At 41.3% G+C, this 25,710-nt stretch overlaps 1 protein-coding gene across 1 annotated transcript in view; it reads right to left on the bottom strand.

Moving 5' to 3' along the window:
* Positions 1-25,710, bottom strand: part of NSG2 (neuronal vesicle trafficking associated 2) — a 102,552-nt gene that overhangs the window by 31,938 nt on the left and 44,904 nt on the right. The window lies entirely within an intron of this gene.

The raw sequence follows: 25,710 nt of genomic DNA, 5'->3' as shown, positions 1-25,710 counted from the left end.
CAGTGGCTATTCGCCTGTTCGATGAACACCCAAATTATCGGTCGTTCGATATTTTGTTTGGCCCACCGACTACCACAATGCACTGCGCCGCCAGTGCATTGGAAGTCCTAAATGCCTGAAGCAATGAAAGCTTTGCCCAATCAGGGAACATAGCACTGTCAGAGCCATGATTGGACACTGTGATGATGACTCTATCCAATCATGGCTCATTGTTCTTAGTCCCACCACACGCTATAAATATATTCTTCCCATTGAGGCCATTTGCAGTGTGATATTGGCGTGGAGAGAAAAAGAACAGGGCTGTGTTCAGTGCTACAAGCGAGTTAGTGTGCTATATTATATGTACCGAGCATGAGCAGTGCACTCGGTACAAAGCATATGGAGAATATCACGTATGAACTTTCTTACTTTACAAAGAATACCCAATCTCATGCAAGGAAAATTAAAAAAGAAAAACAACATTTTTGCTTGCACATCATTTAATGATGGAAGTCAGCAGGGCTTCCCCTCATTTACTAAGCTTTGGAGCAAGTGTACAGTCTATTTGCCTTTGGTAAATCAACCCCACTGATTGTTAAATGTCTGATCTTAGGTCATTTTGCATCAAGCTAGCTAGTTTCTTTCTGTATCACTAAACCACAAGACAAAGCACTGGAACATATCATAGACAGTCTAGAAAGCTGGCTTTTGTCTAGCAGACTGATGAGCTTGTCTATCGCTCTCTTCACTGATTAACATTTTTATTGTTAGCGCATGAGCTTTTTAAAGAACTGATTGGCAGATTGTGCTGCCTGGCCCTCTCCCACCCTGAGCTGTGCTGTACAAGTGATTGCAAAAGACTGATACCAAGTCAAATTCAGGTATTAACTGCTTTTAAAAATGTCCCCTCCTCCCTGGCGAGTGACCTCATAGGAACCTGATTTCTATGGGGACACTTGTGCGGTCTCGCTTCCGAGTCTCGCTGTCTGCATCTAAGTGACAAAGACAGCAGGACTCGGCCCGGAACCCCACTTTCTCTTCATTGGCTTCACACCCCCCCTCCTCCCCCACAGTAATGTCCTCTAACTGTAACCCCCTTCCACCAACAGCCATATCCTCTACCCCCTTTACACCCCCCTCACATCCCCCCTTTTCCCCACAGCCATGTCCTCTACCACCCTTCACACCCCCTTCCCCCCACAGCCATGTATTTGACCCCCCCCCCCCCCTTACACCCCCTTCCGCCACAGCCATGTGCTTCCCCCCTTCCCCCCACACCCATGTCTTCTACCTCCCTCCACACCTCCTCCCTGCCACAGCCATGTGCTCTACCCCCCTCACAGATACTTCCCCCACAGCATTGTCCTCTACCTCCTCACATCCCCCCAGTGGCACAGTGGGGGCATGTGGTGGCACAGTGGAGACATGTGGTGGCACAGTGGAGGCATGTGGTGGCACAGTGGAGGCATGTAATGGCACAGTGGAGGCATGTAATGTAATGGCACAGCAGAGGCATGTAATGGCACAGTGGAGGCATGTAATGTAATGGCACAGTGAGGCATGTAATGTAATGGCACAGTGAGGCATGTAATGTAATGTAATGGCACAGTGAGATCTGAAAAAAGCCTGTTTCTGTCAGCGGCTGTTACTGTCAGCGGTTGTTCTGGCTACCCCTCAGCTTCCAGAAAGACTAGTAGGAAGGGGGTAGTCTTAGGCCTCGTACAGACGAGGGGTTTTCCGCTGGAAACAGTCCGCCGGACCGTTTCCAGCAGAGATTCCTCCTCCGGATTTTGATCCGATGGCTTGTACACACCATCGGATCAAAATCCGCGCGGAATACATCCGCGGTGACGTGTCGCGCCGTCGCCGCGATGATGACGCGGCGACGTGCGCGACGCTGGAAGGTAAGTACTTCCACGCATGCGTCGAATCATTACGACGCATGCGAGGGAGGGGAGCGGACGGATTGATCCGGTGAGTCTGTACAGACGACCGAATCAATCCGCTGGACACGATTCAAGCGGATAGATTTCTTAGCATGCTAAGAAATTTCTATCCGCTTGAAATCGATCGGCCGGACGAATCTCCGCGGATAAATATCCGCTAGGCCGTACAGACGACCGGATTTGTCCGCTGGAACTGATCCACGGATCAATCCCAGCGGATAGATCCGGTCGTGTGTACGAGGCCTTATACGGCGAGTATATCCCAAAACCAATTTTTTTCCTGGAAAAATAGGGGGTCGTCTTATACGCCCAGTTGTCTTATACGCCGGCAAATACGGTACTCCATTACGAACGGTAGTTTACCAGAACGAGCGCTCCCGTCTCATAACTTGCTTCTGAGCATGCGTAGATTTTTCACGTCGTTAAAGCCCACACACGACCATTTTTTACAACCTGAAAAACGACAATGTTAAAAAATGTGAAAAATTTGAGCATGTTCGAATTTTTTTTTGCCCATTTCTTTTAACCCGAAAAATGCTCTGAAGCCCACACACAATGATTTTTAATGACATAAAAAAAAACATAATTTTTTAGAACCCGAAAAACGGTTGTGCGTACGCCTGCGTGAGCTTCAGTTGCTGGAGGACAGAAGGATCCATTACAATATATTTGGGATTCAGCAAATATACCTTAGAACAGACAGCTAAGGTCCAACAGATAGATACTGTTACAATGGCAGGTTGTAGGCAGGACCTGCGGGAGAGAAATATGCTCCGTACACACGATAGGAATTTCAGATGAAAAAAGTCTGATGGATTTTTTTCATCAGAAATTCCTATCGTGTGTGGGCCCCATGGGATTTTTTTTCGTCGGACTTTGGAAATAGAACATGTTTTATTTTTTATGATGGAAAAAAAGCCTATGGGAAATTTTGATCGTCTGTGTGGAACTCCAATAGGGAAAAAACCCACGCATGCTCAGAATCAAGTCGACGCATGCTCGGAAGCATTGAACTTCATTTTCCTCGGCTCGTCGTAGTGTTTTACGTCACCGCGTTTAGGACGGTCGGAATTTAGTCTGACAGTGTGTATGCAAGACTGATGGAAGACAGCTTGAATGGAATTCTGACAAAAAATTTTTAGCCCATAGGAAATTCCTATGGTGTGTACAGGGCATAATGCCGCGTACACACGATTATTGTTAAGCCTCCCTTGCCTACATACGATCGTGAAAAAAAATGCTCTAGCAAAGCGTGGTGACGTACAACACGTACAACAGCACTATAAAGGGGAAGTTCCATTCGGATGGCGCCACCCTTGGGGCTGCTTTTGCTGATTTTGTGTTAGTAAAAGTTTGGTGAGAGACCATTGGCGCTTTTCAGTCTGTTACAGCCTGATGAATGTGCTATCTCCATTACGAACGCTAGTTTTACCAGAACGAGCGCTCCCGTCTCATAACTACTGAGCATGCACGTTATTTTCACATCATTTACTTTTCTCCGTTATTTTCACATCGTTAAAGCCCACACACGTTAAAAATTACAACGTTAAAAACAACGCGAAAATTTAGAGCATGTTCTAAATTTTTGATGCCCATTTTTAACGTCGCGAATGCTCTGGAGCCCACACACGATCGTTTTTAATGACATTAAAAAAAAAAAAACATTTTTCACATCGCGAAAAACGGTCGTGTGTACGCGGCATTAGGCTTTAGAAAAAGCTTCTAGTCTTTATTAAGTCTGTGAACATTGGGATGCCCTTAATAGGGCCTTGTTAGGGCAAGAAGTGCATGGGTCCACAACAGGTAAACAGCACTTCTGTAAAAATCTATCCTCCATAGGGTATTTCTTGGCAAAATGTTTTGAGCTAAGGGTTAGAGAATACACCTTACAGGAACTGATGCAATAGGGAATGCCCAGGATAGGTCTTAACAGGTTGAGGGCTCTTTAGACAACCCAGGCTACTAACTTTACAGTAGGTATAGCTGAATCAGCAGCTCCAAATCTGGGCATGTGCAAACAATAAGGACCCTATTGTTATTTCTAAGTTTTGGTGTAGTATCTGCAGAAAGTGAATTCCAGTGTACTAAGTCCTCAATTAAGGATAAGGTACAATCCTTCTTATCCTCACCTGATCGCGCAGAAACACATGCAGCCTCAGAGAAATCAGAGATGGACTCTGAAGGAGAGGGAGTGAAAGCATGCTTTTGGCCATGTACTTAGACACAATCACTGAGAACTCATCCCTAGACTATACAAAGGAAGGGCTAAGCCCAAAAGGGGAATGGGTTGCAGCCAGTGCTTCTAGTGATAACCCTTCAAGGGAACCTGTGAAGAGTAAAATCACCACTAAGGCTTCTGTGCAACGGGCAAAATCCTGACTCATAGCAACTGAAGTTCAGAAACAATCCTGCAGTACAACACAGAAACAAAAGGACAGGAGGCAATATCTAAGGCACATATCCCAGCCTGACAGTTTTCTCCTCCAGTTGGCACACTCCCTATGGAGTCTTCAGTGATAAGATTCCACCAGATAGATAGACCACAGTGTTGGTCTTCAGTGATAAGGTTCCACCTGATAGATAGACCACAGTGTTGAACCTGTTGGTCACTTAACGGCTAATTCAGTACATTACACACCTGTGTGCTGCCCTAACGCAGAGTCCCATGAACACATTATAGGCTGGACCTCCTGCTTTTTTCCAGGGGGGTCTTGGTATGGTCTCTGCAATGTTAAAGATAGTCAGTCTGGAAAGTTGCACAATGGGCCCCTTTCTTTCTCAACAGCAGTTGCAGAGACTTGCTAGAAAAAAATGAAATATTGATAAAAAGAAAATGGTATGCTTCTCTCGGAGCTGAATTACTTCAACCTGTGTCCTGTAATGTATGACTAAGAAATGCATATACAAGTATATAAGGCATTAGCAATCGATTTACACAGGAAGGGAAATCCACTCCACCTCTGAATCTAATCAGGATTCATGAAAACCCAATGCACAGTCAGACTACTCATATGTCCTTACATATAATTTCAATAAAACTGCCAAAGCAGTAAGCCTTATATAAAGGTCACCCGCTACTGTGTATCGGTTTAATTGAAACAATTAGCAAGCAATTCCAAACTATCATAATAGGTAAAGAGGAAAGGAGAGCTGGTTGACAGCTCTTCTTTCTGCATTTTGTTTTGTAATGAAAAGGGCATAATGGGGGTACATACTTTTTGAGACATAAGTGGTGAAGGAAACCTATAACAATTTTGTTAAAGTGGAGCCAAAAGCAAATTTAAATGCCACTTTTTCCCCAGCTTGTTTGCTGTATTCTAAAAAAAATATACTAAAAAACGGTTTCTAGTGGCATCAAGTCTTCGTCTATCTTTACCTCCAAAGCCAATCAGTAGCTCAGAAGTTTGAGAGAGGCTACCGACTCTCATAATTTATTGCGTATCCATCTAAGATCATTCCTTCGAAGGACATCATTATAAAAAAAGGGGTATAAAATTGATTTAGTTTCCACTTTTGGAGGTCTAAAAAATAGTACTTTCAGGATTTCACAGAGACACTTTGAAGGGCAGTCATAGGTGTGACTTCACCCCAACCAACGTGGCTGTTTAAGTACATATCATAGAGCTTCATCCCCTAACTTTACTATAGTAAATTGTGATCTACTTGGCTTCCAAGGACTATAGCTTCTATTTTCCCAAAAACATTTTTGCAGCACCTCAAAGAATCCTTTGAAAGAAAAATTGACAAAACATTGTGCACCCAAAACGCTGCACACCCAAAACGCTGGATGCACTGCAACCCCCCTGCCATATCCCTGTAGATATACCTAATTTTTCTAAAAATTTTAGAGCTTGGGAATGGTTTAGTAAAGCTAGCCAGCACCAGAAAATTACACAAACATGAAATGGTAGAATAGGCTAAAATGTAGAAACACAAACAAGGCAGGTGTTTTGCTACACAAGAAATGCAAGTGTATAATTTCCGAGATGCTTGGGCTGCATTCACACCTGAGCGTTTAGTTTTTAGGCAGAAAGTTGTGTGTTTTTACCATTTTTTTTGCCACATTTTGCTGCGATTTTGCACAGGTCAAAAGGTCACTGTAAAAAGCAGGAAAAATGCTTGTTGGGCGTTTTTTTGTGGCGTTATACAAGTGCTTTATGAGCTGAAAATGCTCAGGTGTTGATGCAGCATTGAGGAAAACTGTACCAGAAGCAGGGCAGTTTTGTGAGCAAACTGAAGAGAAAAAAGGCCTAGACACAAGACAGCTGTTTTGCTAAATTAAAAATAAAAGTGCACAGTCCCAGGGACACTTTAGAAAAATAAAACAGCAGCAAGTTGGTAATCTAACATATTCTGGTCCAAACTGACCAACACAAACAAGGCAAGAGTGTTTTCCTGCAATTAAAAACTACAGTGTAGTATATCAAATACACAAGACAGTACATAAGTTGCTTGAATTGGCCAAAATGTTTATACACAAGGCAGTTTTTTGTCAACAATTTAATTTTGTTAAGAACCAAGAAAACATGCCAGTCTGAGTGTGCCCAAGCACTGCAACCCAGGAGCCCTTATGCAACAGAGTCAATCACTCTTTGCAGGGTGGGCTGGTGAGGAGTGTTTGCACCTCAGGCCTTGGGCTATGTGGTACCACATGGTCAAGACAACAAGAACAGTCCTAAGTAGAGGGACACAAGGCAGGGGGAACTTTGATGCATATGGCAGCCTTAAACATGTATTGCAATGTAAGTGAACCAAAAATTCCTGTTTTTATACAAAATTTGACAGAAATGTTTAAGGGTATATAGCAGTGTGCAGATTATTTATTCAGATTTTTCAATTAATTTTAACAGAAACCCCAGTGCGTTGATATGCATTTGTAACCTTTCCTAATTTTCTTTAGAAGCATGGTAAAAATTTACTGTAAAAATTCTAAATTCCCAAGCAAGTTTTTACAAAGTATGATTAGCGATGGGTCTAATATGAAAGAAGCCAATGCCCAATATGGACAATCAAATCAGGCATGTTCATATAATCTTGTTTAATTAGAACAGTAATAATTGACTGCTATAGTTTGTGCTGAATCAATTCTTCCAGAAAGAATGATCAACCTGGGCGTGTTTATCTGCAAAAGTAAGCCGTTATTGAGTGGATTAGGAGATGATCAGCTCATGTTTATGAGTAGCACTAATGAGTAAATTTTCCTTAAAGGTTTCTTCTAAAATTCTTCTATAACATAAAGCAAATGGTAGTATTAATCAGATGGATTAAATAGAATGTGTGCTTGTTAAGAATACGAAAATACTTAAATGTTTATAGTCTGGTCCCAGATTTACTTTACAAACTCAATCATCTTTTCCGGTTGTCTGGGATTACTTTGACAAGTAGCAGTAAACCTGACTTAGATTAACTAAAATAAATCCTTATTCTTCTAGGAAGAATTTTGGCTAAATACTGTATGTAGTTTGAGTAGCCTGAAAGAAATATTTTTACAACGAAAGTGAGTCAACCTGCTCTACTGGAGACCAAGCCACCAGAAGTGATATTAAATACATTTGTTAAAACTTTGTTTATTGCAAAAATAAAGGTACAAAGCCAAAGCATCAGTATTACAATGCAGCAAACAAAATTCATATAAATTACTCTTTGCAATCAAAAATACCTAAGAAGTGAAATAAACTTTAGAACAAAATAAACAATTTATAAAACAAGCGTTTCCCGGATGCTGTCAGAGTTCTTTCAAATATGGCACATAACATCATTATTCCACTATGGTGGAGTAACGGAACTTGTAGGTGTAGAGAAAGGGTATTCCATCTCTAGATGTTGTTAGCATTAGGGTTGATGCACACCATACATTCCTGATCTAATTATATTTACGGGGTCAACCTCTGTTTTCGTAAATTACTTTTTTATAAGGGATAACCTGGTTAATTACACACAACCACTGATAGAGTGAGGAAGGGGAGGCCTATCCATTTAAGAGCAATACGTTTATAAGCAAAGAACAGAGTTTCCCTTAGTAGCATTCTAGTGTATCTTGGCCCCTGTTCTTCAAACAGATTTCAGGTGGAAAGGGAACAGAAGTGGGGATCACTGTGGATAATGGGTCTATAATTTGTTTCTGATATGCAGCAATTGTGAGACATATCAAATGTATTTAACCAAATTTTTTGTGAGAATACAATTTGGCTAAACATCTTTTGAGCTCAATCACACAAACGTATTAGAACTGTTTTCTGCCCTTAGTCTTGCTTGCACTCTGACTAATGATAGCGAAATAGCAGAGTACAAAATGTCACAAGAAGGTGAGGATAAACTTGTCATTAATATTAGCACTTACTATAGCAGATAAAAAAAATTGTTTTTCCCTGAAATGAATTGCGTCACTATGAATAATAATCCAAGTGTGCCATGCCTTTTGAATACATTTTTCTAATATAACCTCATATTTAACACATATGATTGATTCACATTCTACACTAATAGATAATTTTTAAAGTGAATGTCCATTTAAAAAAAAAATTTTAGTTTTGAATACTGTCAGGAAGGATTGGAGCCCCTGTCAGGTTTTACTGCTCTCTGGAGCTTCATTATATTTCCCCATACTTAGTTTACCAGTGACTAAAGTAGTATGAAAAACCCTGCAATGGGGAAACAGACAGAACCAAAAAGCTGACATGTTTCTATCATACTCTACTAAAACATATATCTTTTCTGTCTGTTACGTTTAAAGACTTTACTTTACTTTCTATCTCGTAAAAACTATTATGATGCAGGGGCGGACTGACAACTCATAGGGGCCCCGGGCAATAGAAGATTATGGGGCCCCCAGGCTTACAGATGGCCACCATGCCAGGAGGCAGTGCAGAGGCAGGACAGTTAAAATCTCTGGATTTTCACATCAAAAGCATGTCGGTTTCAGACATATCAGGGACAGATGTAAAAAAAAAACACAGATTTTTACATACTGTCCCTGGTTTTATTGAGCCTGGCAACCCTGATGGGGCCCCCTAGTGGCATGGGGCTCTCTGGCAGTGCCGGAGAGCCCCAATGGTCAGTCCGCCCCTGTTATGATGAGTTTGAGTTTTAATCCTTCCATACTCTATCCAACACTGAAGATTAGCAGTTTAGCTGGTCAATCCCTTTAAACTGTCATGACTTGTCTTTATATCCATGTGCCTACAAATCAATGATTTCTAATACTGAGCTTAAAATGATTAGTGCAGCATCAAGGGATGATGTGGCTGGTACATTGACCATTGACCATGAGCTAGACACACTTCCAGGCCTCTCATTTATGGGCAACACACTTCTCCTGCAAATGTTCTGAACACACAGCATTCTGATAAAAGCTGCATTTCTAATAGGTGCTGCATACTACAATCACTAATGGCTCACATACACAAGCATTCCGAGAGTGTCTAAGTCTCATTTGCATTTACCTCCAGTTGCTGCAGAGTAGACAGAATGCTGGCTCTGTGCATCAACATTAATCACAAGAAAATAAAGTCAACATGTCATATAGACTTGCATCAACCTATGTTCTGCTGTGCACACAGGGAAGCAAACCCCTTTATACAAATGGGCTTAATAAGTGCCTGAATAAGTAAACCAGAAAGCATAACATAAACAGATTGCCAGCATGTCTTCAATAAACCAAAGACATCTCCTAGAGGGCACAAGTGTATATGAATATGAAATAAAGTCTTAGCATTTTTACTCAGCAAAATGGATGGCCATGCATTTGAAGTTATTTTCCAAGGAACCAACTTCAAGGTTAGACAACAATATAAACCACTCAGAGCAAAGCAACAAGTTATCTGTAACGTACTACTCCCCAGCGACTTTTATCTACCTTCCTTTTCAGTTATCACTGCTCCATTCAGCAGCTGGAAGTTAAAGAGGAACTGCAGTCTGCTTACATAATTTGTAATAAAAACATCTTTGCCATTTCTGAAGCTTCCCTCTAACCACTTTGCATATTTTCTTTATCATACATCATGGGTAGGGATGAGCTTTTTGTTCGTGTCGAACATGAGTTCGACTCGAACATTGGCTGGTCGCCCGTTTACTGAACAGCGAACAATTTGGGGTGTTCGCGGCAAATTCAAAAAGCCACGGAACACCCTTTAAAAGTATATGGGAGAAATCAAAAGTGCTAATTTTAAAGGTTAATATGCAAGTTATTGTCATAAAAAGTGTTTGGGGAACCGGGTCCTGCATATATCAATGCAAAAAAAAAAGTTTTAAAAACGGACGTTTTTTTCGGGAGCAGTGATTTTAATAATGCTTAAAGTGAAACAATAAAAGTGAAATATTCCTTTAAAATTGGTACCTGGGGGGGGGGGCAAAGCATGCCTGTAAAGTAGCGCATGTTTCCCATGCTAAGAAAAGTCCCTGCACAAAATTAAATTTCTAAAGGAAAAAAAGTCATATAAAACTACTTGCGACTATAATAAATTGTCGGGTCCCGGCAATACAGATAAAAGTAATAAAAAAAAACAGCATGGGTTCCCCCCTTAGTCCTTTACCAGGCCCTTTGGGTCTAAAAAAATGCTCTAGCAAAGCACGGTGACGTACAACACGTACAACGGCACTATAAAGGGGAAGTTCCATTTGGATGACGCCACCCTTTGGGCTGCTTTAGCTGATTTCGTGTTAGTAAAAGACGATTTGCGCTTATCAGTCTGTTACAGCGTGATGAATGTGCTTACTCCATTACGAATGGTAATTTTACCAGAACGAGCGCTCCCGTCTCATAACTTGCTTCTGAGAATGCGCAGATTTTTCACATCGTTAAAGCCCACACACGACCATTTTTTACAACCCGAAAAAACGACAACGCTAAAAACTTTGTAAAAAAATAGAGCAAGTTCGATTTTTTTTTGGCCCGTTTTTCAGAACCTGGAAAATGCTCTGAAGCCCACACACAATCGTTTTTAATGACATTAACCACTTAAGGACCGCCTCCTGCACATATACGTCGGCAGAATGGCACGGCTGGGCACAAGCACGTACCTGTACGTCCTCTTTAAGTGCCCAGCCGTGGGTCGCGGGCGTGCGCCCGCGACCCGGTCCGAAGCTCCAGGGGACCGCGATCGGTCCCCGGAGCTGAAGAACGAGGAGAGCTGTGTGTAAACACAGCTTCCCCGTTCTTCACTGTGGCGCTGTCATTGATTGTGTGTTCCCTAATATAGGGAAACACGATCAATGATGTCACACATCCAGCCCCGCCCCCCTACAGTTAGAAACACATATGAGGTCACACTTAACCCCTTTAGCGCCCCCTAGTGGTTAACTCCCAAACTGCAATTGTGCAGTTGCATTTTCAAAGTAAACAATGAATTTTGTTATAGCATTTTTTGCTGTGAAAATGACAATTGTCCCAAAAATGTGTCAAAATTGTCTGATGTGTCGCGGTCACGAAAAAAATTGCTGATCGCCGCCATTAGTAGTAAAAAAATAATTATTAATAAAAATGCAAAAAAAACTATCCCCTATTTTGTAAACACTATGGGGCAGATCCTCAAAGAAATTACGCCGGCGTATCACTTGATACGCCGCGTAATTTCAAATTACCCGCGTCGTATCTTTAGTTTGAATCCTCAAACCAAGATACGACGGCATCTGGGTTAGATCCGACAGGTATAGGTCCTTGTAAGCCTTTCGGATCTAAGATGCAATACTTCGGCGTCCGCTGGGTGGCGTTCACGTAGTTTTCCACGTTGGGTATGCAAATTAGCTATTTTCGACGATCCACCAACATACGCGCGGCCGTCGCATTCTCTTACGTCGTCTCTAGTCGGCTTTTTCCGGCATATAGTTAAAGCTGCTTTTTTGTGGCGTATAGTTAGATTTGCCATGTTAAGTATGGCCGTCGTTCCCGCTTCGAAATTTGAATTTTTTTTTTTTCGTAACTCGTCCGTAAATCGGAATGGACGTAAGTCACGTCTAAGTTTAAAAAATTACGTCCTTGCGACGTCATTTTGCGCAATGCACGGTGGGAAATTTAGAAACGAAGAATGCGCAGTTCATTCGGCGTGGGGACGCGCTTCATTTAAATGAAACACGCCCCCTAATCGCTGATTTGAATTCCGCCGCCAGAGATACACTACGCCGCCGTAACTTACGCCAGGATTTGAACCAGCCAAATGTAAGTTACATTGTGGATCTCTATATATTTTTGCGCAAACCAATCGATAAACGCTTATTGTAAGTTTTTTTACCAATAATAGGTAGAAGAATACGTATCGGCCTAAACTGAGGAAAAAAAAAGTTTTTTGTATATTTTTGGGGGATATTTATTATAGCAAAAAGGAAAAAATATTTAATTTTTTTCAAAATTGTCACTCTATTTTTGTTTATAGAGCAAAAAATAAAAACCGCAGAAGTGATCAAATACCACCAAATGAAAGCTCTATTTGTAGGAAAAAAAGGACGCCAATTTTGTTTGGGAGCCACGTGGCACGACCACGCAATTGTCAGTTAAAGCAACACAGTGCCGAATCGCAAAAACTGCCAGGGTCCTTTACCTGCATTTTGGTCCGGGTCTTAAGTGTTTAAAAAAAACGTAATTTTTAAAGAACCCTGAAAAACGGCCGTGTGTAGGCTAATTAAGAGCTTCCAAACATAAAGGTCTTTTGGAGATATAGTATAACTTAACACAAGAGATTTAGAAAAGTTTACTTTATAAAAAGCCAATGCACTTAAATCAGGTAAGATTTGATGCAATGTATCTAGAGGATGAATTCGATTTGTAAGCAACAAAATGCCATCGTCAACAAAAAAGATTAATTTTATGTGACTTTCGTTGAAACATAAAACCTGTATTCCCACAGTGAGAGCGAATAGCTTTGGCCAAAGGCTTTATTAATAATTTGAAAATATACGGAGCGAGCGGACAGCCCTGTTGGGTATCATTAGTTATAGAGAAATAGAGAAAGGTTGAGATAACATGTTAGAGGTATATATTTAAGCAGATGGACAAGAATATAAGGCCAGGAGGGCAATAAAAATGGGACCAGTAAAAAAAAATTGTTAAGTGCCTGAGACGTATACATCCAGTGGATTCTATTAAATGCGCATCAAGAGAAAGAAGCAGGGAAGGCACTCGGCTGACCAATGCAAAATTAATGACATTGAGAATCTATCTGGCATCAGAGGCCTGCCTGCCCATGGTGAATCCCATTTGATCAGTTCTAATCATGGTAGGGAGAATATTAAACAAGCTTTGAGCTATGATTTTAGCATATATCTTAAATGCTATGTTCACCACGATGAACATAATACACCCATATTTAGGGTGTAACATGTAACATGTTCAGCAACCTCCCCCTGCAACCCACCCCCTTCCCTGTGACAGCTCTGTCATATTTTGAAAACGGAACTCTGCCCACACAGCCCTTTCATTCATTTTCATGAATCTGTAAATGAAAAAACTACAAGTCCCGTCTTCCACTGTGGCAGATGGACTTGTAGTTTGAATAGCCATTTGTCTGGATTCTTCTGCCAGTATAACAATATCCTGGACAACCTAACTGTAAATGCAATTTAACCAGTTCTGTCTTCAATTTGTATCTGTATATCTAGAATAAAGATTTGCTAATTTTCAATGGGTTTTTGTATTCATTTGACCCTACAAGGTACATGTAAAGTCCCAACCGATTTTGTTCTAATCTAGCATACATTACAGTACATATTTTTCTATGCAGCCTATGTTGATTTTTGTGATACACTATTCAATGTCCAGTACATAATCAGTCCAAATAATAGGAAAGTGTCACACTTGTGATATCCCCATACTCGAGGGGAGTAGCAGAATGTTTTTCGGGGTGAAATTCTAAGTATTCACACACGCCTATGCTGTGTGTGAAAAATATCTTAAAAAACTGAAAACTTTGGGCCAGATCCACAAAAGGGATACGCAGGCGTATCTACTGATACGCAGTCGTATCCCTGTTTCTATCTATGCGGCTGATTCACAGAATCAGTTACGCATAGATATTCCTAAGATCCGGCAGGTGTAATACTTTTACACTGTCGGATCTTAGGATGCAGTACCTCGGCCGCCGCTGGGGGCATTTCTCGTCGAAATTCCACGTCGGGTATGCAAATTAGCACTTACGGAGATCCACAAAGCTTTTTCCCTTTGTTTTTTTTCCGTAAGTGTTAGTTCGCCATCGCAAAATTAGGGCTACTTTTACAAAGTGTAAACTTAGTACACCATGTAAAAGTAGACCCTTCTTTCCCGCGTCGCTGTTAAATTTTTTTATTTTTTTTATTTTTTTCCGCCGCAACTCTTTTTTTTTCTTTTACGCCCGTCGCGATTCTCAAAACTCGGCGCAACGTAACTTCGCGCAAAGCACGTCGGGAAAATCGTGTCGGGAGCATGCGCAGTATGTCCGGCGCGGGAGCGCGCCTAATTTAAATGGGACTCGCCCCATTAGATTGGGCACGCCTTGCGCCGGACGGATTTAAGTTACACCGCTGCAAATTTCTAGGTAAGTGCTTTGTGGATCGGGCACTTAGGTAGAGATTTTGCGGCGGTGTAACTTAAATCCGAATATTTAAGTTGCGCCCGCTGTACGTGGATCTGGCCCTTTGTGTAAAAAAATTATATTTTAATTGTCTTTCTCCAAAAATTTGTGGCAAAAAATTAAGTCATCAAAATACTAACTATAACTCTTAAAACTACCTTGGAGTGTTTACTAAGACATTTTATGTGTGTTTCTACTGTCTTGGTGCTCCAGGGTCGCCAAAAATGTGATAGGTAGTCAGGAAATTAGATGTGCAATTGATGCCCCTAGAAAGTTTGATGGTGCTCCTTGGATTTTGGGCTCCTCTATGTGATTAGGCTGTGAAAAAGTACATGTGGTATCGCCATACTTGGGAGGTGTAGTAGAATGTGTTTTGGGGTGCAATCCTAATTATGCCTACACTGTGTTAAAAATATTTTATTAATTGACAACTTTTCTGTAATAAAAAATAAATTAATACATTTTCTTTCCACATTTTCCAAGAAATTTATTGCAAAGAATTACATCTTTAAAAGCCTCATTATGCCTCTTAGAAAATAGCTTGGAGTGTTTGCTTTCAAAAATGTGGTCCTTTTATGGGTGTTTACATTGTCCAGGTACTCTAGGACCTCTTAAAAATCAGTCAGGAAATTAGATGACCCCAGAAGGCATGAAGGTGCTCCTTGGATTTTGGGCCTCTCTATGCAGTTTGGCTGTGAAAAAAATACCAAACCCGTAGCATTCCTATACTCAGCGAGAGTAGCCGATTTTTTTTTTCTGGTATACTTTGTAAGTATGCCTATACTGTGTGTGAGAAATAAACAATGGCCTGGATTCACATACATTGGCGCATATTCATGCCGGCGTAGCGTATCTTTTTTAGGCTACGCCGGCGTAGCGCAGAGCGCCAAGCACAGTATTCACAAAGCACTCGCCCCCAAATCAACGCTGGGTTTCCTCAGCGTAAGCCAGCGTAGGTGGAAGTGGGCGTGAGCCATGCTAATGAGGCGTGACCCCATGTAAATGATGGACTGAGCGTTATAAAGATACAAATAACGTACGGCGCATTCGCCGTCCCGTGGCCGCATCCCAGTGCGCATGCTCAGAATCACGTCGAAACAACTGCCTAAGATACGTCGAATCACTGCCTACGACGTGAACGTAACCTACGCCCAGCCCCATTCACGTACTACTACGTAAACAACGTAAAATACGACGGCTGTTCCCTGGTCTATACCTTTGCATGAGTTGCGCCTCATAGATGGGGAATAACTATACGCCGGACGTAAGCCTTACGCAAACCGTGTATATTATGCGCCGGGCGCAACTACGTTCGTGAATCAACGTATCTCCCTCATTTGCATATTTGCAATGAGGCGGCCAGCGTAAATATGCGCCCACGATACGCCGGCGTAGGAAAGTTACGTCGGTCGGATGAAGCCTATTTTCAGGCGTATCTAGTTCTGTGGGCACGGCGCACAGATACGACGGTGCGTACTTACACTTACGCGGCGTATATCGAGATACGTCGGCGTAAGTGCTTTGTGAATCCGGGCCAATGTATTTATGTCTTCATTTTCCAAAATATTGTGGCAACAAAAATTACAACTAAGAAAAACGTGTGTTCTTCAACATTTTTGGTATTGTTTCATTTATATAGCAAAAAAAAAAAAACACTGGTGATCAAATACCACCAAAAGAAATCTCTATTTGTGTGAAAAAATCATATAAATTTAATTTGGGCACAGTGTTGCATGACTGAGTAATATATGAATCCATTTTCAGTGACGTCATCCAGCTTGGAAAATTTGAAAAATAAATGTGTATTCAAAATGTATGTATGTAGAGAATGTATGGGGAACATATGGAATATTTACATTCCATATTTTAATAAATAAATATGTGAGTACAGACACGATGATGTTGAGATCAGGGAAGGCCAAAACATTACTGTTCTTTAGATAGTTCTTAATGACATTGGCTGTAGGTTTGGGATTGTTAGCCTGCTGTAGAATACATTTGGGAACCAATCACATGCCTCTTTGATGATCCAAACTTGCAAGGAAACTCCACCATACTTTACTGTTGCCTGCAGACACTCATTATTGTACTGCTCTTCAGACCTTCAGGAAACAAACGGCCCCCTGCTACAGTCAATAATTTCAAACTTTGACTCATCGGTCCAGAGAACCTCCTGTCATTTTTCTGCACCTAAGTTTCTATTTTTTTACACATAGGGATTTTTGGCAACAATTCTTCCATGAAGACCACTTCTGGTCAGACAACTCTGTACGTAGTGTCCTCAATGCTGGGAAATACAGGTAGATACTTATCCATAATACGAAGGCGTGTGAATGTCCCCAAATTTATTCTGCAGCAGGATAATGACCCCAAACATACAGCCATTGTCATTAAGAACTATCTTTAGTATAAAGAACAAGGAGTCCTGGAAGTAAAAGTTTGGCCCCCACAGACCACTGATCTCCACATTATCAATTCTATCTGGGGTTACAGGAAGAAACAGAATGAAATGAGGCAGACTACATCCACATAAGTTTTGTAGTTAGTTCTCCAAGATGTTTGAAACAACCTACCTGCTTTCAAAAACTTGCATGAAAGTGTATTGATGCTGTTTTGAAGCCAAAGGCCACACCAAATATTGATTTAATTTAGACTTTTCTTCTGTTTGTTCACTTTGCATTTTGTAAATTGATAAAATGAAACCATTAAATAATAGATTTTTGAAAGCATTCTTACAGCATTTCTTCATACCTGCAGTGCTGTACAGTAAGTATATTTTCATGGTGAAGAGATGTAAGTGAATATATGCTGAGCAGAAAGTGACCAGCAGGATAATAAGTAGACATGTGCATTTGTTTTCGTCCGAATGCATTTTCGTCCGAATTTCGGGTATTTCCATTATAGTTTTAACAAACGGAAACGAACGCGCAAAATCCGAAATCCGAAAGATCCGACATAAAAAAATGCTTTAATTAAATTTTCGTTGCTACAACAGTTCGATATAGATAGGAGATTCGACATGACGCTGACAATAGCAATCTGTGTCTATCGAACCTGTGTTCGAATGTGCCTAACATTAACTCTATTAGCTAGGTTCAGGTAGAGTTAGGTCGGCGTATCAGTAGATACGCCGACCTAACTCAGAATCTGCGCCGACCTATGTTTAAGTGTATTCTCAAACAGAGATACGCTTAAACATATCTAAGATACACTTAGGTTGCAATATTTCTGCTGGCCGCTAGGTGGCGCTTCCATTGCGGTCGGCGTAGAATATGCAAATCAGTAGATACGCCTATTCACGAACGTACGCCCGGCCGCCGCAGTACATTTACGTTGTTTACGTAAGAGATAGGCCGCCTAAAGTTATTCCATCAAATAGATGGAATAGTAATGTTAAGTATGGCCGCCGTTCCCGCGTTGAAATTCGAAAATTTTACGTAGTTTGCATAAGTCGTCCGTGAATAGGGATTTACATCGTTTACGTCCACGTCGAAATCAATAGGCCCGTGCGGCGGACGTAGCCGCAATGCACACTGGGAAATGTAGGCGCACAGCGCACGCGCAGTTAAAAAAACGTCAAAAACGTCAGGTCAAGCTCCATTAACATAAAACACGCCCCCTTAGCTAAATTTGAATTAGGCGCCATTACGCCTGCCCGCTTTAGGCTACGCCGCCGTAACTTAGCAGGCAAGTACATTGTGAATCATGTACTTGCCTCGCTAACTTATGGCGGCGTAGCTTAAATGCCTTAAGCTACGCCGCCTTAAAGTTGCGGCCATCTACGTGAATCTGGCTATATTAGTCCAAGATTATTCTACAGAGAAAGGAAAGATTCGACATACATAGAAAAGATTTGACATTATAGAGACAGTGTTGAGGTAGACCATTCGACATGAACGACGAAGATTTGACGAAGCAGCGAAAAACATACAAAGGTCGAATCTGTCATTGAAGGCTTATGGTGTCTGTCGAAAGTTCTAAGAAGATTAGACAAGCAGCTAAACTGTACGATGACGCAATCGTACATTTCCGGTCAAATGCTCGGCCCATAAGCTATAGAAGAATTCGAATGTTGGTTGACTAGTAATAATAATTTATAAATATAATTATTACTAGTGTCATACAACATTAGAATTCTTCTATAGCTTGTAGGCGGAACATTTGACCGGAATTGTACAATTGCGGCGTCGTACAGTTTAACTGCTCTGTCGAATCTTCTTAGAACATTCAACAGACATCATAAGCCTTCAATGACAGATTTGACCTTAATTAATTCAGATTTTCGGACGAATGCATTTTTTAACAAAACAAAATAAATAAAAACAAATTTCGGTAGTAACTAAATTAATTAATTTTTCAGACGAAAACGAAATTCCGAAACAAAATATTTCAGTGTGCACATGTCTAATAATAAGAACCAATTTTGTCTTATAAATGCAGAGAAGCACTCAATGGTTCTCAGCACTTCTACTGACGAATAGGTGTGAACAACATGGAGAAATAAATACTAAAAGTATTATAAATATGCCCTTATAAGTGTATACAAGATGACATTACCTGTAAACTAACCCCAACCACTAAAGTTAACCTTTAACTTATTACCTACCTCTTTGGCAAGCCCAATCTTCCTTCTAAAATGTAACCTGACCTCAAAACTACCCTTTAACTAACCTTTAAATGGAACCCTAACAATTAAGTGTACCTCCAATTGTCAATTGCATCAACTGGAAATTGCAGTTCTAGGGGAGTTTCATATAAGAACATTGTGAAGAATATGTCCTGTGTTGTCATGGCTACAAGGTATCATTTGGTATATTTGACATTACTAGAAAATACATGAAATAAGGGATTTCAGTTTTTAATGATTGTATTTCTTTAACCTATCAGTTCTCATTGAATTATCCCTAACTTTTAACCCCAATCCTCAACTCTAACATAACATAACCTGATGGCTGGAACAAAATAAAACCTTACAATATATTTGTGAGTTATTTCAGGGTTGTTTTGGTCCGTGCTATAACATGTAGAACCTTGTTTCAATGACTTTAACAGAAATATAGTAGTGAGTGTACAGCTTGTATAACAGTGTAAATTTTCTGTCCCCTCAAAATAACTCAACGCACAGCCATTACTGTCTAAACTGCTGGAAACAAAAGTGAGTACACCCCTAAGTGAAAATGTCCAAATTGGGCCCAAAGTGTCAATATGTTGTGTCACCACCATTATTTTCCAGCACTGCTTTAACCCTCTTGAGCATGGAGTTCACCAGAGCTTCACAGGTTGCCACGGGAGTCCTCTTCCACTCCTCCTTGACAACATCATGGAGCTGGTAGATGTTAGAGTCTTTCCCCATCCCTCTACTCCTCTGTTGGAGAAATGTGTTTAATAAAAACCTTGAAAGAGACTTTGTGTTTGGTGCAGACATTTTTGTGGACAACTCTTCAAGGAGAACCCCTGTAGGGAGCGTATGGAACAGTAAGGTAACGGCAGGCTAAAATCTAAACTAGCAGCTCCTTCGGGGGTAGTGCTACAGAGGTTTAACCCCTTCACTGTCACTAATATACTGTATGTGTCATCAGCACAATGGTGACAATTTCTGAGGCTGACACGTGGCTTTTTTGTGGAATTGCTTTGAGCAGCTGTAAAGCCTCCTAATCACTTCCATGTGTGGGTTAATGTAATCGTTTATATTAAACCAAAAATTGTTAGCGTGTGCTAAAAATAATATGTGGACTGAAAATAGGGGGTTTGATACACAGGTATGCTATATACACACACCCACAGATTGATTTGTCTTAATCAGGTGAGTGAAGACCAGAACCAAATCCCCCCATGCAGCTTTGCAGCAACAGATCTCTTCCAATAGTGATATGTTACTTGAAATCAGGCAGTATTAAATCACTATCTACTCCTAAAGGGGGAGGCTGCACAGAACTCTGCTTGGGATTATGCACTGAAAGTAAATGCCAAAGTGTGACATTGATACACTCCTGATGAAAAAACACAACACAGCATATGGGATGTGTAGAAGGATCATTTCAGCTCCTAGGTATAATGCTAGGTCCCGGCTGTTAATGACAGGTGTCATATCAAGCACCAGTGCTAGCCAAGACTCACAAGATCCGCTGAGATCATGTGCTATTTTAGGCCTGGTTCGCACCAGAATGCACATTTTTTGTATGGTCCCACACAGCGCATTTTTTGATAGTCTAGTAATTTTAATGTGCTGCTCAATAAGTGGGAACATGCACAAAGTATGGTAGGTGCAACTTTTAAAATCATGCTGCACCAAACTGCATCGTACTGTGGTATCATGCGGTTTGGTGGCTGCAACCTGCACACATTTCCTAGATGCGTTTGGGGTGCTAATAATGATCAATAGCACCCAGGCGTATCTAGCAAGGGCAGCGCGCCCCTGTGCAGTGCGAGAAACATGCACGGAAATGTGCATTTCCTGCACTGCAATTTATATGACCAGGTCCGTAGGATGTGCTGGGCTAATTGGACACTGTCCCTGTGTTGTTTTAAACAGCACTCAGTACCCTACTAGTTAATCTTATTTATGGCATGAAGTCTACATACTGTATAATGTAACAGTCTGTAAATATGAACATAACTTGTTTACAGCTATTCTCTTCAGAGCAGCACTACATCATCTGCTAAAACACACAGACATATGGAGTAGGAAAAAAATCAGCATACTGTATATTGCTCACAGCATACTATAAGCACCTGCATGCCTACACATATACACACAACCACACATATGTCAATACACGATACAGGAGTAAATCCCCCTTGTTTACGTGTATCTAATAGACAGGTGCACACTGAAATATTTTGTTTCGGAATTTCGTTTTCGTCCGAAAAAAATAAAATTTTCGAGAGTAACTAAATTTCTTTGGTTACTCCTGAAATTCGTAAACATATAAACGTTGAATCTGTCATTGAAGGCTTATGGTGTCTGTCGAATGTTCTAAGAAGATTAGACGGAGCAGCTAAACTGTACGACGCCGCAATTGTACATTTCAGGTCTAATGTTCCGCCTACAAGCTATAGAAGAATTCTAATGTTGTATGACTCGAGTAACAATGATATTTATAAATTATTATTACTAGTCAACCAACATTAAAATTCTTCTATAGCCTATGGGCCAAGCATTTAGCCGGAAATGTTAGATTGTGGCGTAGTACAATTTAGCTGCTTGTCGAATCTTCTTAGAACTTTCGACAGACATAAGCCTTCAATGACAGATTCAACGTTTATATGTTTTTCGCTACTTCGTCAAATCTTTGTCGTTCATGTTGAATGGTCTACCCCAACACTGTCTCTATAATGTCGAATCTTTTCTCTCTACAGTATGTCGAATCTTTCCTATCTATGTAGAATAATCTTGAACTAATAGAGTTAAGGTTAGGCACATTCGACCACAGGTTCGATAGGCACAGATTGCTATTGTCAGTGTCATGTCGAATCTCCTCTCTATATCGAACTGTTGTAGCAACGAAAACGAAAATAAAGCATTTTTTTTATTTCGGATTTTGCGCGTCCGTTTTAGTTTGTTAAAATGATAACGAAGATACCCGAAATTCGGACGAAAATGCAATCGGACGAAAACTAATGTATATGTCTAGTATCTAAGGGCCAGATTCACAGCCAGTGGGCGCAACTTAACTTTTCCGATTTAAGTTACACCGCCGCAAATTTTCTGCCTAAGTGCCCGATCCACAAAGCACTTACCTGGAAATTTGCAGCGGTGTAACTTAAATCCGTCCGGCGCAAGGCGGGCCCAATCGAATGGGGCAAGTCCCATTTAAATTAGGCGCGCTCCCGCGCCGGACGTACTGTGCATGCTCCGTCGGGTAAATTACCCAACGTGCATTGCGCTAACTGACGTCGCACCGACGTCATTTGCTTAGACGTTAACGTAAATGGCGTCCAGCGCCATTCACGGACGTCTTACGCAAACGACTTTGATGTTTACATTTCGACGCGGGAACGACGGCCATACTTACCATGGCTTAAGAGAACTAGGGCTCAGCCCTAGTTTTACGCGGCGTAACTCGACGGAAACTACGTAGATTTAGATCGACGGGCCGTTCGGGACGTTCGGGGATCGCTGTAAGTCTTCATTTGCATATTCTACGCCGGCCGCAATGGCCTCGCCACCTAGCGGCCGGCCTAGAATTGCATCCTTAAGATCCGACAGTGTAATTCAATTACACCTGTCGGATCTTAGGGCTAGCTATGCGTAACTGATTCTATGAATCAGTCGCATAGTTAGAAACAGAGATACGACGGCGTATCAGTAGATACGCCGTCGTATCTTGTTTGTGAATCTGGCCCTAAGTCTATAATAAGGCTTGCCTGTAGGTTCTGTAAATATCTCCTAAACATTCACTGTTTAGGAGATAGTTACAATACTAGCAGCCAGTGACGTCACTGGGGAGTGCGTGGTATTCTGTCATTTGCACACGGAAGTGACATCATTGCAGCTCGGCCATTCAAATAGCCGAACCCTTCGAACCTGGAAGTGGTGACAGTGCAACGTTGCAGGGTTTCATTCTAGAGTAAGCTCTGCAGTTTACATAGTTACATACAGTATCGCATACACATTGTCCACAATCCTGTCCACCAGTGGCTACACACAACCCCACCCCCAAACATACGCATAGTATATACATACACATTTAAACAAAGCCCTCCAGCGTTGCACTGTCACCGCTGACAGGGCTTCCGTCTTCACCCGGTCTTCCGGTCTCCTGATGTCACTCCAGAGTGAGAATCACGGCTGCGGAAAGGCTCTCTCAGTGGACGGCATGTGCATGCTTCGGTGATGTCACCAACTGTTAGTATTTTAAATATCTCCTAGACCAGGGATATGCAATTAGCGGACCTCCAGCTGTTGCAAAACTACAAGTTCCATCATGCCTCTGCCTCTGGGTGTCATGCTTGTGGCTGTCAGAGTCTTGCTATGCCTCATGGGACTTGTAGTTCAGCAACAGCTGGAGGTCCGCTAATTGCATATCCCTGTCCTAGACGGTGCATGTTTAGGAGATATTTACTGAACCTGCAGGTTCAGTAAATATCTCCTTATATGCTTAGGTACACGTAAACGATAAAGCTTCATTTTCACTGGCGTTTTTACAGCCACTTTTCTGAGCGTTTTTTTTTACAGCTTAAAAACGCCTGTCCATGTTATTCTATGGCATCATGCCCACATAGGCGTTTTTGAGCTGCAAATGGCATAGGTGTTTTTGAGCTGTAAAAAAAACACGGGACCAGGGCGTTCTGTGGCTCCAGCAATAGAGCTGTAAAAACGCCAGACATTAAAAAACGCTCAAAAATGCGCAAAAACGCTCAAAAACGCTACCGCAGCGTTTCTGAGCTCCAGCTCACAAAAAAAAAAAAAAAAAAACATTTTTTTACAAAATAAACATGGACAGGTGTTTTTAAGCTGTAAAAAAGGCTAAAAAAAAGTGGCTGTAATAACGCCAGTGGAAATTAAGCCTAAAATGTGTAATACAATAGGGTAGGCTAAAAATGTCAAAGGGTATGACAGGCATAGTATGCATTGCCAACAATTCTGGATGTATAAGGATTATTTACATTTATAATGGCTTTCAAATCACCAATTGCTACAATTTCTGCTCTAGCTCTAGCCTTATTGTTGTATTGTATTATGCTATTGTATTTCATTCTTCAATAAGCTTTTGACTGGAAAGAGGAGACCATGAGTAATGGAATAGGCAGCACAGACCTCAGACATCTTTTCATATTTTTTATTCTCTACTTTTAACACAAAATAATTTCTGCATTCCATGCCAAAATCAGTGGCTTTTATTGGCTCATGTAAGATGAGACTCTCACATTTTTTATTGTTGACCTACATACAGTATTTAACAAAAGTGAGTACACCCCGCACTTTTGTGTAAATATTTTATTATATCTTTTCATGTGACAACACTGAAGGAATGACACTTTGCTACAATGTAAAGTGGTGAGTGTAGAGCTTGTATAACAGTGTCAATTTGCTGTCCCCTCAAAATAACTGAAAACACAACCATTATTGTCTAAACCGCTGGCAACAAAAGTGAGTACACCCCAAGTGAAAATTTGCAAATTGGGTCAAATTAGCAATTTTTCCTCCCCGATGTCATGTGACTTGTTAGTGTTACAAGGTCTCAGGTGTGAATGGGGAGTCGGTGTGTTAAATTTGGTGTTATCGCTCTTACTCTCTCATACTGGTTACTGGAAGTTCAACATGGCACCTCATAGCAAAGAACTCTCCCAGGATCTGAAAAAAAGAATTGTTGCTCTACATAAAGATGGCCTAGGCTATAAGAAGACCCTGAAACTGAGCTGCAGCACGGTGGCCAAGACCATACAGCGGCTTAACAGGACAGGTTCCACTCAGAACAGGCCTCGCCATGGTCGACCAGAGAAGTTGAAAGCGTATGCTCAGCGTCATATCCAGAGGTTGTCTTTGGAAAATAGATGTATGAGTGCTGCCAGCATTGCTGCAGTTTGAAGGGGTGAGGGGTCAGCCTGTCAGTGCTCAGACCATACGCCACACAAATTGGTCTGCATGGCTGTTGTTCCTGAAGGAAGCCTCTTCAAAGATGATGCAAAAGAAAGCCTGCAAAAAGTTTTCTGAAGACAAGCAGACTAAAGACATGGATTACTGGAACCATGACCTGTGGTCTCATGAGACCAAGATAAACTTATTTGGTTCAGATGGTGTCAAGCGTGTGTGGCGGAAACCAGGTGAGGAGTACAAAGACAAGTGTGTTTTGTCTACAGTCAAGCATGGTGGTGGGAGTGTCATGGTTTTTTTTTTAATCCACTTTATTTTTATCTTTTTTCTTTTCTTATTTCATACATAAATATGCCTCCATTACAGTTCAAATGACATACATTATACAACATTTTTATATTCCTATAAAATTCCAGTGTACGTCACTATATTTCTATATCCCACCCCCTCTCCCCCTCCCCCTCCCCCCCTGTCCTCTGCACTCTACATAGATAGTCTATCCATCACCAATTTTGGTGGTGCGACCCTCACGTCTCTCAACCAGGAATACCAAATCTCCTCAAATTTGCCCTCTGCTTTCCTTCGTTTGTAGGCCAGATGTTCTCTACCCAACAGGGAGTTGACATACGCAATCCATTGTTTCCCTGTGGGGACCCTGGGGGCCATCCAATAACGTGCTATGAGTTTTCTTGCCAAATACAGCAGTCTTGTT

Source organism: Rana temporaria, chromosome 3 (assembly GCF_905171775.1).
Source record: "Rana temporaria chromosome 3, aRanTem1.1, whole genome shotgun sequence".
Lineage (NCBI taxonomy): Eukaryota > Metazoa > Chordata > Amphibia > Anura > Ranidae > Rana > Rana temporaria.
The sequence above is the reverse complement of the archived record's forward strand: the minus strand, read 5'-3'. Positions and strand labels throughout refer to the sequence as shown.